Source organism: Ovis aries, chromosome 25, assembly GCF_016772045.2.
Source record: "Ovis aries strain OAR_USU_Benz2616 breed Rambouillet chromosome 25, ARS-UI_Ramb_v3.0, whole genome shotgun sequence".
NCBI classification, from domain to species: domain Eukaryota; kingdom Metazoa; phylum Chordata; class Mammalia; order Artiodactyla; family Bovidae; genus Ovis; species Ovis aries.
In genome coordinates, this window is record NC_056078.1 from 30,247,367 (window position 1) to 30,263,709 (window position 16,343).

Consider the following 16,343-nt stretch of genomic DNA (forward strand, 5'->3'; position numbering starts at 1 on the left):
TTCATAGGTTGCAAAGAGTCAGACATGACTGAGTGACTGAACTGAATGGTTTGTAGTTTCTAGTACACAGGCCTTACACATCTTTTGTTAAATTTATCCCCAGGTAGTTCATATTTTTGCTATTGTAAATGATATATTTTTTCATTTTGATTTCCAATTGTTAATTTGTATAGAAGCATAATTGTTTTTGAAATTAATCTTGTGTCCTATAATCTTTTAAAGTATTAGTTTTAGTAAGTTTTTATAAATTCCAATGGGTTTTCTATATAAATCATCTTGTCGGATACAAATAAAGACAGTTTGCTTTTTTGGCCTTATTGGATTGTCTAGAACCACTAGCACAGTGTTGAATTGGAGTGAAAAAATCTAACATCTTTATTTTGTTCCCGATCTTAAGGGAAAACCATTCAGTCTCTCACCATTAATTATGACGCTGGCTGTGAACTTTTGATAGTGTCCTTTATTAGGTCAAAGATGTTTCCTTTTATTTATGGTGCCTGAAAATTTTCATCTTGAATGGGTGTTGGATTTTGTCAGATTCTTTTTCTGCATCTGTTGAGATAATCAATTAGCTTTAGCCCCTTCATTCTTTTAATATGGTGTATCACATTAATTGATTTTTGGATGTTAAATCAATCTTGCATCCTTGGGGTATAAACCCTTCCTGGTCATGATATGTTACTCTTTATTTACCAGTGGATCCAATTTGCTAAAATTTTGTTGATACTTTTTGTATCAAGTTTTATAAGGTATATTGGTCAATCATTTTCTTTTTTAATAAAGTCTGTGGTATCAGAGTCATGCTAGTTTCATAAAATGAGTTCAGAAGTATTCTATGCTCTTCAGTTTTCTGGAAGAGTGTATAAAATTAGAATTGGTATTCTTTCTTACTTAAATGTTCGATAAAATTCACCAGTGAAGTCTCTGGACCTGGGAAGTTTGTAGCTACAAATTCCAATTCAATATCTATTATAGATACAGGAATAGTCAGGATATCTATTTCTTCTTGAGTAAACTTTACTAGTTTGGTGAAAACTTTTGGCCATTATTTCTTCTTTTCCTTCTCCTTTTCTTTGGGGATATATGAGGTATAATATCCACATATACAGTAGTCTGCTTGAGTTTTTCCACACTTTGCCGATGAGAAGTTAATTTTATCGGGTCTTTTCTGTGTCTTTCATGTCTCTCCATAACATGTTTGCTGTTTCTTCTAGCTTTTAAATATATGGATACAGTTATAATAACTATTTTGGTGTTCTTGTCTGCTAATTCTAATAGTTATATCAGTTCCAGATTTTTACTGATTGATTTTTCTCCTTTTTATTGGTTATACTTTACTATTTTTTTTTTTTGCATGTATGGTGAATTTGATGGATGCCAGGCATTTAGAATATTACTTTGTTGGTGCTTTGTATTCTTGTAGGTCTTCTTGGGCTTTGTTCTGGATGTTTGGAAACAATTTGATCCTTTTGTGCCTTGCTTTTAAGATTTGTTAGAAACAGAATCATATTAATCTAGGGTTAATCTTGTCTCACTACTGAGGCAAGACCCTTCTAAGTGTTTGACCCAATGCCTGTTGGAAACAGAAGATATCCTTGGTCTTCTAATCTTTTCTGATAGTTCTTCCCCTGGCCTCAGGTATATACATCCTTATAAACCATTCACTACTAAGTACTCTGCTAAGAATCGAACTGAGAGCTACCTATGCCTGGGGTTGTCTCTCTGTGCAGCCCTCTCCTCTCCAGGACTCTATCCTGCAAATGCCAGATGCTCTGGTTTCCTCAGAGACCATCATAGCTCCATCTCCTTAACTCATTAACTAAGCTTTGCCTGGGGCACCCCCTCCCTTTGCGGCATCCTGGAAAATCTCTCAAGGAAGTAAGTTGGGGAAAGTGCATGGCTCACCTCATTGATTTCCCATCTCTGTTGGATATTCAGTGGCACAAGATTTGTCTCATATACTCTGTACTATGCTTTAGCTGTTTCAGGTGGGAGGGGAAATCCAGTCCTTGTTATTTTCTTGTGGCTGGAAGAAGAGGGTGTCAGTGCCCTTTGGCTTTTAGCAATAGTGCCATCAGACTGGCAGTTCTGGGGGAGACTGAGGTGGGTCATGGGGTTGACCGGATAAGGGTCAGTTTATAGGAAGGATGAGCATCTCTGAGCCTGTAGTTGCGTATCTGTTGTCTGTAACTGCACATCCATCTGTACGTCTGTCTGGACATCTAACATGCATCCTGTTGGAGTCTGGGAAGCTGTCTATGGCTGGCCCCTGGAACAGAGTCCCTCCTTTTGTCTGCTCAGGTGAAACTCCAGGCTTCTCAAACAATCACTCTGCCAAATTTTTGGATGTCCCACACCAGAGTCCATGAGACCTGGGCTGGCCTGAGGACAGGCTGCAGACAAGGCAAACAGATGTTGCTTTTGTGTGGTTGGGAAGTAGAGTGGTTTTCCTATTTTAAATCAGCTGGGGCTCATTTAGGGCCCTGTCTCACTTTCCCTGTCCACAGCAGCCCAGTAGGCCCCAGGTTGAACCTTCTGTAGTTTCTGGCTCAAGTGCTGGGCTCTCTGAGCATAGGATGGGCCTGGTTTTTGCTATCAGCCCAGCGCAGGCCTTGGAGGGGCCCGACCTGAAGTTTGGCTCTTTGGACTTTTCCATGGGCCTCCAGCAGAGCATGTACCGTCACACTTCCAGGAGATCCAGTCTCTTCCAGGACTCTCTCCTCTCCCTCTCCTGCTCATGCCACCTGTGTCAGGAGGTAAACAAGGGCTGACGCTGCCCAGGCCACCTCCAGAGCATCCCGCTCATTCTGTGGCCTTTCATCTAAGGGTGGACAGTAGTGCATAAAACTGCGTCTATAGCAGGTAGCAAGACTCCCATGACGCTTGGAATAGAAGAAAGGTATGTTTTTTCCTTTTGTTAACATATATTTTATTGACGTATAGTTGACTTACAGTGTTTCAGGAGCACAGGAAGGTGGTTCAGTTATACCTATACACATATGTTATTTTTGAAATTATTTTCCATTATAGGTTACTACAAGCTATTGACTGTAGCTCACTATGCTGTACAGTAAACTTTTTTTTTTTAATTTTTGTTTTTACTTTATTTTACTTTACAATACTGTATTGGTTTTGCCATACATTGACATGAATCCACCATGGGTGTACATGCGATCCCAAACATGAACCCCCTCCCATCTCCCTCCCCACAACATCCCTCTGGGTCATCCCCATGCACCAGCCCCAAGCATGCTGTATCCTGCATCAGACATATACTGGCGATTTGATTCTTACATGATAGTATACATGTTTCAATGCCATTCTCCCAAATCATCCCACCCTCTCCCTCTCCCTCTGAGTCCAAAAGTCTGCTATACACATCTGTGTCTAAACTTTTATTTCTTGTTGCATGTCTACTTTTTAAAATTAGAAATCTAGCATTCTATTTACACTAAGTCGAACATGTGGAATCAAAATGTCATGAATTTTTAAATTAGGCAAAAATTCATAAGTTTTCTAAAGTATATATATTATTTATATATATGCATACAAAACCTTTTCTATTATGCTTGATAAAGCTTTGAGAAAGGACATCAAAATAAAAAAAAAGAAAAGGAAGATATTGGAAAAGATAAACTAAATGAAACGGGAGCACTGAATATGAAATTGAAAAAGTGAAACAAACTGGATAAAAGTAAAAGATCAGCATACAGTCCAGTTGTTTTTAAACATGACTGCTCACTAGAGAAAGGTGTATTTTTTAAAAGTCAAATTAAAATTGGTTCAGAGCCCCACTTATTAAGATGGATAATCAGTCCTAAAATTGTAGAGCTTGTTCAGACCAAAAAAAAGAGGGGAGGGGATTTAATCCAATCTTAATTGGATTAAGTATAGTAGATATATATATCCCTGATGACCTGAGAAATCTATATTCTAGGGAAATTTTCTCACAAGTCCATAAGGGGATATTGAGATGTTCGCAGAAACCTTGTAGGTTGTGCTGTGGGTTTGGCGGCAGTCTGGCTGATATCCTGCCTGAGGTGGAATACCAAGTGCAGGGAAAGCCTTACAGTGCGGTCTCCCTCACTCTACCGCAGCCTTTGTTTAAATTCCTCCTGTGATGAGCAGCTCAGAGTGACGTCTTAGTTTCTGGGAAGCTCAGATTGTGCCAGAATTGCCTCTCACTGCAGATGGTCACAGTGGACCTGGTGGAGGTATGCATTTGGAAGAAACATTGTATATTCATTCATTCATTCATTCAACAGCTGTGGGTCTACAGCCTCTGCTAGGTTTGGGAGATGCAAGGGTCTCCACTTACAGTCTAGTGGAGAACCAGATATTAAGCAAGCATGTCGTCAAATCTGTGATTCTAGCAATAAAGAAAAATAACAGCACTGGTATGACAGAATTAAAGTCCCTGGGGGGATAGATAAAGGAAGACCCCTCTGAAAAAGGGACACTGAAATGAGACCTGAGAGCTGAGTAGAACTGAGAGGGGAAGGGAGCGGAGCAGTGTGTTCCTGGTGGGTCCTAAGGCATTGGCCCCTTCAAGGAATCCTCTGTCTGGCTGGAGGCAGGTGTGTGAACCAGAGGGAGCAGAGGAGAGGAGCCTGGGGACAGAGATAGGGAACATGCCGAGCCTGCTGCTTGATACGGTGACCACGTAATTTATCATCCAGACTAGGACACATTGGGAACCGAAAGGGGTGCTACTAATAATGATGAGGGGATAACAGGTCACCCTACTGCAGGTCAATGTAAAGAGCTTGAGCTTTATTCTCAAGGATATGAGAAGCCTCTGGGGTCTGGAGGAAAGGGAGATATGACCGGATTTGTACTTGGAGGGCCTGAGATAGGACCACAGGACTCAGAAACCTCCCACCTTTCTTCCCATCCATGTGGAGGAGCCTCTTGAGAAAGGTTTGGGAGATATCAGAAATCTCCAAGTGACAGCAGCAGCCAGGAGCCCAGAAATGGCCTTGGAGGCCAGTGGGAAGGGCAGTGAGCTAGTTACAGTCAGTGTAGCAACCCCACCCCACCTCCCACCCCAGTGGCCTTGGTTTAGGTGCTACCTGTCTCTTGCCTGCTTCCTGACAGAGGCAGCTTCCAGCAAGTGAATCTGCCCCTAGTTGGATAAGGAAATAGTGATGAGAATTTTCCCATGGGTGCCACAGACTTGGGGCAGTGTGGGGGTGAGGCCCTGTCCAGCCCCAGCTGCAGGTGGAGGTGAAAAGGGAACAACCCCCATATAACCAGTTCAGTTCAGTTCAGTCGCTCAGTCGTGTCCGACTCTTTGCGACCCCATGAATCGCAGCATGTCAGGCCTCCCTGTCCATCACCGTCTCCTGGAGTTCACTCAGACTCACATCCATCGAGTCCGCGATGCCATCCAGCCATCTCATCCTGGGTCGTCCCCTTCTCCTCCTGCCCCCAATCCCTCCCAACTCTTCGCATGAGGTGTCCAAAGTACTGGAGCTTCAGCTTTAGCATCATTCCTTCCAAAGAAATCCCAGGGTTGATCTCCTTCAGAATGGACTGGTTGGATCTCCTTGCAGTCCAAGGGACTCTCAAGAGTCTTCTCCAACACCACAGTTCAAAAGCATCAATTCTTCGGTGCTCAGCCTTCTTCACAGTCCAACTCTCACATCCATACATGACCACAGGGAAAACCATAGCCTTGACTAGATGAACCTTAGTCGGCAAAGTAATGTCTCTGCTTTTGAATATACTATCTAGGTTGGTCATAACTTTTCTTCCAAGGAGTAAGCGTCTTTTAGTTTCATGGCTGCAATGACCATCTGCAGTGATTTTGGAGCCCAAAAAAAATAAAGTCTGACACTGTTTCCACTGTTTCCCCATCTGCCTAGATCAATTTGACTGTCAAAGATAATATCAAACAAGAGTGTGACATATATGAATAAGATGATAAGGCTTCCATTTTGGTGCCCTTGGTCTCCAGCCTGCTGGTCTCTACCTTCCTGTGGGTGAAATCTGCTATGAGCAGACAAAGGCTTGACTAGATAATTCCTTTTTCCCTCTCTCTAACCCTTTACCCTCCCTGAACTGAAGACATGATGCTTTGTGGTACAGCAGCCACTTTGTAACCAGAAGGTGAGAAGCTATCAATAGAATGCAAGGATGATGGAACAGGAAGATAGAAAAAGTCTCTGGGTTCTTGAAGTCATTGTTGAGCTGCCACTCCTGGATGACCTGCCTTGGCCTTCCTGTTATGAGAGACAATTAACCCACATTTGTTTACGCTGCTATATATAGCCCAGCATTCAGTGTCATGCCTCCAATGTCTAGCCTTGACTTCCACCCCTGTGAAGCAGCTGAGGCTTCCAGTTTTGGGAAGCCCAAACTGGTCATAGCAAACACCCTCTTGCAACAGCACAAGAGAAGATGCTACACATGGACATCACCAGATGGTCAACACCGAAATCAGATTGATTATATTCTTTGCAGCCAAAGATGGAAAAGCTCTATACAGTCAGCAAAAACAAGATCAAGAGCTGACTGTGGCTCAGATCATGAACTCCTTATTGCCAAATTGAGACTTAAATTGAAGAAAGTGGGGAAAATCACTAGACCATTCAGGTATGACCTAAATCAAATCCCTTATGATTTATACAGTGGAAGTGAGAAATAGATTTAAGGGACCAGATCTGATAGACAGAATGCCTGATGAACTGTGAACGGAGGTTCATGACATTGTACAGGAGACAGGGATCAAGACCATCCCCAAGATAAAGAAATGCAAAAAAGCAAAAAGGCTGTCTGAGGAGGCATTACAAATAGCTGTGAAAAGAAGAGAAGCGAAAAGCAAAGGAGAAAAGGAAAGATATACCCTTTGAATGCAGAGTTCCAAAGAATAGCAAGGAGAGATAAGAAAGCCTTCCTCAGTGATCAGTGCAAAGAAATAGAGCAAAACAATAGAATGGGAAAGACTAGAGATCTCTTCAAGAAAATGAGAGATACCAAGGGAACATTTCATGCAAAGATGGGCTCAATAAAGGACAGAAATGGTATGGACCTAACAGAAGCAGAAGATATTAAGAACAGGTAGCAAGAATACACAGAAGAACTGTGCAAAAAAGATCTTCACGACCCAGATAATCACGATGGTGTGATCACTCACCTAGAGCCAGACATCCTGGAATGTGAAGTCAAGTGGGCCTTAGGAAGTATCACTATGAACAAAGCTAGTGGAGGTGATGGAATTCCAGTTGAGCTATTTCAAATCCTGAAGGATGATGCTGTGAAAGTGCTGTACTCAATTTGTCAGCAAGTTTGGAAAACTCAGCAGTGGCCACAGGACTGGAAAAGGTCAGTTTTCATTCCAATTCCAAAGAAAGGCAATGCCAAAGAATGCTCAAACTACCGCACAATTGCACTCATCTCACAAGCTAGTAAAGTAATGTTCAAAATTCTCCAAGCCAGGCTTCAGCAATATGTGAACTGTGAACTTCCAGATGTTCAACCTGGTTTTAGAAAAGGCAGAGGAACCAGAGATCAAATTGCCAACATCTGCTAGATCATCGAAAAAGCAAGAGAGTTCCAGAAAAACATCTATTTCTGCTTTGTTGACTATGCCAAAGCCTTTGACTCTGTGGATCACAATAAACTGTGGGAAACTCTGAGAGATGGGAATACCAGACCACCTGACCTGCCTCTTGAGAAACCTGTATGCAGGTCAGGAAGCAACAGTTAGAACTGGACATGGAACAACAGACTGGTTCCAAATAGCAAAAGGAGTACGTCAAGGCTGTATATTGTCACCCTGCTTATTTAACTTCTATGCAGAGTACATCATGAGAAACGTTGGGCTGGATGAAGCACAAGCTGGAATCAAGATTGCCGGCAGAAAAATCAATAACCTTAGATATGAAGATGACACCACCCATATGGCAGAAAGTGAAGAAGACCTAAAGAGCCTCTTGATGAGAGTGAAAGAGGAGAGTGAAAAATTTGGCTTAAAGCTCAACATTCAGAAAACTAAGATCATGATATCTGGTCCCATCACTTCATGGCAAATAGATGGGGAAACAGTGGAAACAGGGTCAGACTTTATTTTTTTGGGGTCCAAAATCACTGCAGATGGTCATTGCAGCCATGAAATTAAAAGACACTTACTCCTTGGAAGAAAAGTTATGACTAGACTTTACAGCATATTAAAAGCAGAGGCATTACTTTGTCAACAAAGGTCTGTCTAGTCAAAGTTATGGTTTTTCCAGTAGTCATGTATGGGTGTGAGAGAGTTGGGCTACAAAGAAAGTTGAGCCCCAAAGAATTGATGCTTTTGAACTGTGGTGTTGGAGAAGACTCTTGAGAGTCCCTTGGACTGCAAGGAGATCCACCCAGTCCATCCTAAAGGAAATCAGTCCTGGATGTTCATTGGAAGGACTGATGTTGAAGCTGAAACTCCAATATTTTGGCCACCTCATGCGAAGAGCTGACTCATTTGACAAGACCCTGATGTTGGGAAAGATTGAAGGCAGGAGGAGAAGGGGATGACAGAGGATGAGATGGTTGGATGGCATCACTGACTCAATGGACATGAGTTTGGGTAAACTCCGGGAGTTGGTGATGCACAGGGAGGCCTGGTGTGCTGCGGTTCATGGGGTCTCAAAGAGTCAGACACGACTGACCGACTGAACAGAACTGAACTGAAACAAGTGGTACTAGTGGTAAAGAACCTGCCTGCCAGTGCAGGAGACATAAGAGACACAGGTTTGATCCCTGGGTCAGGAAGATCCTCCAGAGGAGGGTATGGCAACCTACTCCAGTATTTTTGCCTGTAAAATCCCATGGACAGAGGAGCCTGGCAGACTACCGTCCATAGCGTTGCAGAGTCAGACAGGAGTGAGTGACTTAGCAGGTCCCTATCCTTAAAGGAGGAAATGAATGGCAGAAAGAAGTGAAAGCTTCTCAAGATCATGAACCCCAGCCTGGCCTCTCTTCTAAAAGGATGACCTTCAGTGAATTAACCTTGTTGGATCTCGGTTTACTTGTCTGTACTTTGGAGACAATAGGGAGCACTTGCCTCACAGGGTTGTTGTGAAAAGAATGAGGAAATAAATGGAATAATGAGAAGAAAAGAAAGAAATCCTGGAATCCCTGGATGTAAAGTAGCTGTTCAATAAAAGTCAGCCTCCTGCCCTGTCTGTGAGTTACAGGGAACCACCCCTCCAGCCCCGGCTGTCAATTCGTGCACACACTCACTGTGTCTGTCACCCTTCCCGCCAGGAGAGGATTTTGCATTATGGAACCCTGAGTTTTAAATTAAGTGTCAAATATAATTTGGCCACACTAAGAATTAATTATGTGACTGCCCTAGAAAAGCCAGGGAGCTCGACTCTGACTGTGAAATCGGTGTCCGCCCACAAGGGAGGGACCCCCCCCCCCCCCCCCCCCCCCCCCCCCCCCCCCCCCCCCCCCCCGTCCCCCAGGAAAGTGAATGGAGGGGGACAGACCTTGTGCTTTGCCCACAGAGTCTCCCACCTGGACCCTCAGCAGCAGGGCTCCTTGAGGAGCGACCAAGGGGTGGGACTGAGGGCTGGAGTAGAAAATATTTCGAGGAGGTGTGCCCCCTGGCACAGCGGGCCCCACCTTCGCTAGCTCCGCCCTCAGTGGCTAGTGCACATCTGTGGGCTGCAGACGCACATGTGGCTGTGTCCGTCCTTCCCCTTTAAGGGAAGGGAAGCATTTCCTCAAAGGGTGGTGGGGGAAGAGGGAGACAAGCGGCCAGAAGGGAGGCCACATTTGTCTCCATGACAAACCAAGGACAAAAGCTCAGCCTGGAGCATTGCAGGAGGGGCCTGCCTCCTCTGGAGGATGGACAGAGCCATCCTCTTCTGGCCTGGGGTCCAGGGCACCTTAGGAGAAGGGAGAGATGGTGTGCGGGGAGTGGGCAGCTGGGCCTGGGCATCCAGAACCCTCACCAAGTCAGCAGCCGCCACCCCTCACCCAGGCCTCCCCTCGCGGAGGAGTCTGGGTTTAATTTTCTGGTCAGGCCGAGAGGAGGAGGAAGTGGACGAGGAGGAGGAGAAGAAAGGAGAGAGCTGAAGTCCTAATGCAGTCGGCTGGGATCTGTCACTCAGCGCACAGCCCGCTGACGACTCAGGGCAGCCCCAGCTGTAAGCAGCCCATGATTTATGGACACTGAGTGAACTCCTGCGGCAGAAACCAGCCTTGAGATCAGAGCGGCAATAGGGCCCTTTTTTTGGCAGGAGACAGGGCCTGCATTTTTCTCATTCATGCCAAACTGCTTTGCACGGCAATTAGCTCTGTCCTCATTTACTCTCCAGTCCCAAAGGGTAATGAAAGTCATATATCATCTTCAAGACTGCTAATTATTGAGCTCGCTTACAGGTAGGCTTTGTAACTGTGAGAAGGGCCTGTCGGCCCAATATTTATTACTCTTCCAATAAGTAAGCAAAGAGGGGAGGGTGCTGAGGGAGAGGGGGGAGGGAGGGAAAGAAGAGGGGGAAAAACAACTTTCTTGCGAGGCCGCCCAACCCCAGCCCCGGGATCTCTGACATACCTTCTGCAAATGTGCTCATCAGAGGGGAAACATCTTTATTCCACAGAGCCATTTTTCATGTCCTAACAAACCAACCTGTGAGAGAGAGCTGAGAGTGTTGAGGAGAGAGGCCTGTGGAGGAGGAGGCTGGAGTCTCCTCCGGATAGTGGGGAAGGGACAGAGTGGGGGTATGGGGGAGGAGAGCACGGGGAGAGAGCAGAGCAGAAGTGAAAGACAGAACCCATCCAGCTGCCACCCAGGTCCTGAACATTCTCCCACCATCCTCGGGCCTGCCAGATGGATGGTGGGGGCAAGGGTCAGGACCCAGGCAGGGATTAGCTATGTCTGTCACTTCAGGACCTGGCATGTGGAAGGCTGATGCTGGGAAGGGTTTCACCTGAGCCCTTTGGCTCTATTTAGTTGTCCTGCAACCAAATGGATCTGCATCTGGATGGTAATCCAAACCAACAGATTTTTGTAGGTGTGGTTAATTGAGGGGAAGGTGGGCCCTTATTTCCACTCTTAAATATAATGACTTTTTAGGAAAACTAAACATAAACATTAACCGAGTTACTGGTGGTTGTTTTAAAACAGTACAATTAAAGTCAGAGCTAAAGAAATACAAATATTTAAGGACCGTTAGATGCTGTACTCAACGTGCAATTAATAGTTATTAAGTGCGTCCTCAGTAAAAATGCCAGGTGTTGCTCTATGTATGAGGTTACAGCAGAGATCATGATGGACCAGGTCCTTGCCCTCATGGAGCTTCTAGTCCAACGATCAATCCCTTCTTATTGACTGTGGTTTATTTTCTACCAGACATAAATGGTAATAGTCATAAACATACTAACATCTGTTTAGTGTTTATTATGTGCCAGGCCCCATGCTGAGGGGTTTGTGTTCACATTTCGCATTGAATCCTCACAACCTTAAGTGGTCGGCCCTGTTGCGATCCCAGTTTTACAGATAGATTCAGTTACCTATCCAAGGTCATACAGCTAGTTAGGACTGAACAGAACCCATCTGGTTTCAGATTCCATTCCCTAAACCACAGCGATGTATTTTCCTTAATTCATTCTGGACATTTCCATTTCTAGTTAGTGACTTTGGTGCATTGGTCTATTTCAGCATTAGAAGTCTTGGACATTTCCATTTCTAGTTGGTGACTTTGGTGCATTGGTCTGTTTCGGCATTAGAAGTCTTGGACAGATTTCCCTCTTCTGCCATCAGCAACCCTCTCACTCTGAGCCTCCATGGATGTCAGACACATTGATTTCAGGCTAAATTGGAGGAAGACTGTTAGGTTGACTGGAAAGTCCTTGCAGTTAGCACCAGATGCTCTGGAATCGTTCCTTGACGGTGCTGTGCTGGAGTCCTCCCAGCGCTGTTCAGGGACATCACACTGGAGCCTTGAAATTGACCGTGGTAAGAGTGTTGGCAGTATGGAAAATGGCAATTGCTACAAGTCAAGTTTTTGCTGGTTTCTTTGTTTCCTGAAGAGATGATTTAAGAGCACACCACAGGGAAGGACCCAGGAAAAAGGAAGATATGATGCTGTAGCTCATGGTAAATTCTTGCTAATTTCTCTGCATCCAAGTGAAGTGCAGAGAGCACTAGAGAGAGAGTCTAGTGACCTGAGTTCTAGGCCCCTGAAGGATCCTGACTTGAGCTCTTTGTCCTCATTTGCATTGGGTGGCCTCTTGGGTGCTTCCACAGTCATAGGATTAGGTATAAAAATACTTTCATAAAGAGCCTAGAGCTACAAAATTAAACTTTTTAAGGTTTTGCTCATAAATATAAGGCAGTTCCCATCAAATATATACAGTGGGCTAGGGCTGTAGATATATGTGCAGAACATATTGCTCTATGAACCATATAGAGTATGGAGGACATTCCTTCTGCTTCCTCTTTCTTTCTTCACCATTTCTGGAGCTAGACAAACAGAGTCAGAAAGCTACTTCTTCCCACCTCTGTCACCCTAGACAAGTTGCTTAGCATCTCTGTGCCTTGGTTTTCTTCTGTTTGAGATGAGGGCACTCAGTGGTGTCCATTCACAGGATGTATGAGGATTGAAAAGGATGCTGCACGTTGAATGCTGGGTACTGGCTTGACACAGAGGAAGTCCCAATACTGCCTCAGTGTTGCTGCCCTCTTTCCCCTGCATTTTCTCTTTCTCTTGGGGGGAAGAGTGCTCTCTACTCACCTCCCAGTTGCCAGGGACCCTGTACAGATGGCCAGGGCTGAGATGGAGGGGCTGCCCTCACTTTCCTGGGAGCTGACCTTCCTAGGAGCTGACCTCCCCTGCTGATGCCTCCCAGCCCCTAGCAGCTCTGCAAACCTTGCTTTTCATTCCTCAAGCTCCCACCACTGGGAATGAGGTGTGTTCCTGGAATCTCCTGTTCTCAGGTGTGGAGGCTCCAGCTGAAGGGGTGTGGCCTGGACTCTGTGGGTGGGTCAGCTGGGAGGACATCAAAGAGGCCACAGGGTTCTCCAGTCCAAGCACCCTTGATGTAGTCTACCTTCTGCCCAAAAGATTCAGAAATGCCCTTCTGCACAGCCAGCTTCTGGTCCTTGCAGGAGGGGCTCATGGTCCTCTCCTTGTGTGGTGACCGTCTGTGGGGTAGCTGCCCCACTGCCTGCTGCCTCCCAGGCTGCTGCTCCCTGGCCCTGATGCCCGGAGACTGGTTCTCTGATGTCATGCCACTCCCTACTCCAGGTGACGTCCCCGCAGTCTATGAACACGTGAACAGGATGTTCTCTTTTTCCGTCTGTCCCCTGCCCCTGTCCCCTGATCGTGGGGGACAGATGGATCTACCAGTTTGGCTGCACGCCCTGCCCCTCCCATCCTTGCTCCTCATCCTCTGTCCTGCCTTCTCTCCAGACCACCCTGTAACCCACTTTCTACTCCTCCCCACCCTGGGTTTGTCTCCATTTCCTTTCTCAATCTCCCATTCTTGTTTCTTACCATCCTGTCCCCCACTTACCAGGGTCTGGCCTTGTGATAGCTTCTGGGCTTTTGACTTGAGGCTTCTCAAGAGTAGGTTGAACCCACCAAGTCTGGAGCAGGGCAGTGATGAGGGGAACGGGGGTCCCCAGCAAAGTCAGGTCTCAAGGTCCCTCCCTGGTCCTGCTGCTCTCTGTGGTGATGTCATCATTTGTACCCAGCTTCTCCTCTTAGCAGGGATATGGCTGCCAAAGCTGTGGCCTCCCATCAGTGCCCTTGGAGGATGAAGGCTATCTGAATGTGGTCTAGTTAAAAATTCCTCAGAAGGATCCTGTTGTCCAGGCTCAGGACCTGGACTCAACTCTGGAGCCATCACCGTGCTGAGCAGATGGGATTCTAGGATGGGCCAGGCATTGGCCCCCTGCCCACTCTTGTTCATGGTCAGACAGATGTGTTGTCCAGAACAAAGCAGAAGCTATGCTAGTATAGAGGCATGCCTGTCCGGCAGGTGGACGTGGACTGCCCAACATTCCACAGCGTTAGGGCAGAGCCATTCCTGATGGGCTCAGAAGTGCAAGTTGCTTGAGCCTGGCCTGAAAATGAGCTGTCTGCCTGGCATGAGGGCTGAGGTCAGAGGGAGGACTTTGGGGGAGGAAAAAATCAGAAAAGACTCACTACAGCCCCTCCTTGTTCTGGGCCTCAACAGATTCTTATTCATGGATGAATATGTTAAAAAAAAAAAAACAGAATAGGAGCATTTATTGATTTTAGGTGAATCCTTTTGAACTGACACATGCCCTGAACACCTGAGAATACTGGGTTGCAAATGACAAAAACATATCTAAACCTAGTAAAAGCAAGAAAGGGAATGCGCTGACTTACCTGCTGTGAAGGTCCGTGGTAGAGAAGGCTTCAGGCTTAACTAGACCAGGGACCTGAAGAAGTCATCAGACTTGTCTTTTTGGGCCCTACTGCTTTGATTCGCTCCTGCAGTCAGCTGGTTTCCTCTTCCAGGCAGTGGCAGCCTAGTGCTGGCAGCTCTGGGGTCCTAGGCTCACTATTTTCAATCCAAAGGAATGGAGAACATCTCTCTTTCAGAATCTACATATGAAGACCCAGGGAAGGACTCTGATTGGCCTGACATAGGCCTCATGCCTATCCCTGGGCCAATCTTTTTAGGCAGAACGATAGGATAGAATGACTGGCCAGGCCTGGATCACACGTCTTTCCCAGAGGTCAGGTATCTTGCAGGTATCCAAGGGCAGGAAGCAGTGCAACCAGGACTCATGGGCCAGGAATGGGCCAGTCAAAAATTGAAGCTATGCCATCTTCTGGATCTACCTGGGATTTCTCATCTGCTTCTTTTTGCCCATCTCCTAATTCTCCTACTTCACTTTGAAGATCAGCATTTCCCCCCACTTCTCCAGTATGTTCATGGCTCATCATGGTTGCTCCAGCCCCAAACACTACCTGAATTCATATTTTCAAGGAAAAGAGAATCTGATTGGTTGTAGGGATAAGCATTCACTACTGGAATGATCATCTGTGGCAGATGGTAGGCTTATATGGTGCAGACATGCCTGCAAGGTCTTCCTCTTGAGCAGACCTAGTTGTAGCAGTACCTTAGAGTAGGGCGCTATGGGTGAGTAGGCACTTCAGAACAAGACCTCATCCTGGTCCCAGGTGACCCAGAGAAGAGCAGAGCATGACACCACCATTCTAGCCCTCAAGTAGCTTCAAGCCTAGTTGAGCAGATAAGATGCTCATCTGAGCCAGGGGTTATAGGAAGTCGAGGAGGGCAAGGTCACTGTATGCCAGGTAAGCAGAACAAGCAGAAATGTGGTGGGAACAGAGCTGGCCTTTCCAGGTGGGCAGAGAAGAAAGGACAAACTTCTCTAGAGTGTGGAGCAGACGTTTCCCCAACAGATGCTCTCTTCTTCACACCTGAACTGACTCCCTTGCCTTAATATGCAAATATATTTGAATTGTTATAGGCCTTCTTGCCTCTACCCCCAAATCCCCGCCAAACTCCTCATAACACCCTTGGTCCCTGGCTGACTATGAAGTGACCCATCCCCTTTGTTGCTCACTGTCTCTGGATACATGTGTGGAGGTTGTAGGGAGTTTTTCATGACTTTTTGGAAGATCAAGAATGTCTTCTCTCCCCAAAAACCAAAATGAAAACAGAAAAGCCCTCCAAGAATAAAAGGAAAATAACTGTACCTGGAGAAGGTAAAGAGCCCTGCAGCAGAGACTTCTCCCATGTTTGGATGAAGAAGTAGAGGTCTGGGAAAATTTGAGCCTTGTCCAGGTTCTCATGGTGGGACTGGGAACCTGGCTTCTCATCATGGTCCCCTGCTGGCCAGTGGTGAGTGGGCCTGGCAGGAGTAATCTGCGTATGTGGGCTGAGGTGATGCCCCGCCTTCGCACAGAGAGAGTAGAGGCTTGGCCCAGGAAATGTGACCCAAACCAAGTTCTGTTGGGAATCCTGGAGGGTCCAGAGAGTGGCTGAGAGGTTGGGCAGCTCTGTCAGGGGCACGGTGAAGGTCCATCCAATATGCTTTATCTGGGTAGATTTCATTTCCTGTCAGAGAAAAAGGAAGGGATCTTTGTGTTTCTCTGCTGGTTTTTTTTTTTTTTTTTTACTTTTCAGACAGATCAGAAATCAGATCCTGTCAGATAGGCCCAGTTGAAAGGAAGGAGGCAGAGGCCAGCACAAAGAGGTTTCCTGGCCAAATCACACAGGAAGAACCCAGAGAGACCCTCCCCCTGCAAAGGAGGGAGCAAGGGCTTCATGTGGGCCTCACACCTCACTTTCTCCGAGGATCTTGTTTTAGACTTTTAATATTTCCAAATGAGGTTTTATTTATAGTGATT

The 16,343-nt window shown here is 46.0% G+C and overlaps 1 long non-coding RNA gene across 1 annotated transcript in view; it reads left to right on the plus strand.

Annotated features, from left to right (window-relative positions):
- The window catches only part of LOC106991580 (uncharacterized), a 117,595-nt gene that overhangs the window by 41,218 nt on the left and 60,034 nt on the right, over positions 1-16,343 (plus strand). The gene's annotated exons all lie outside the window — the stretch shown is intronic.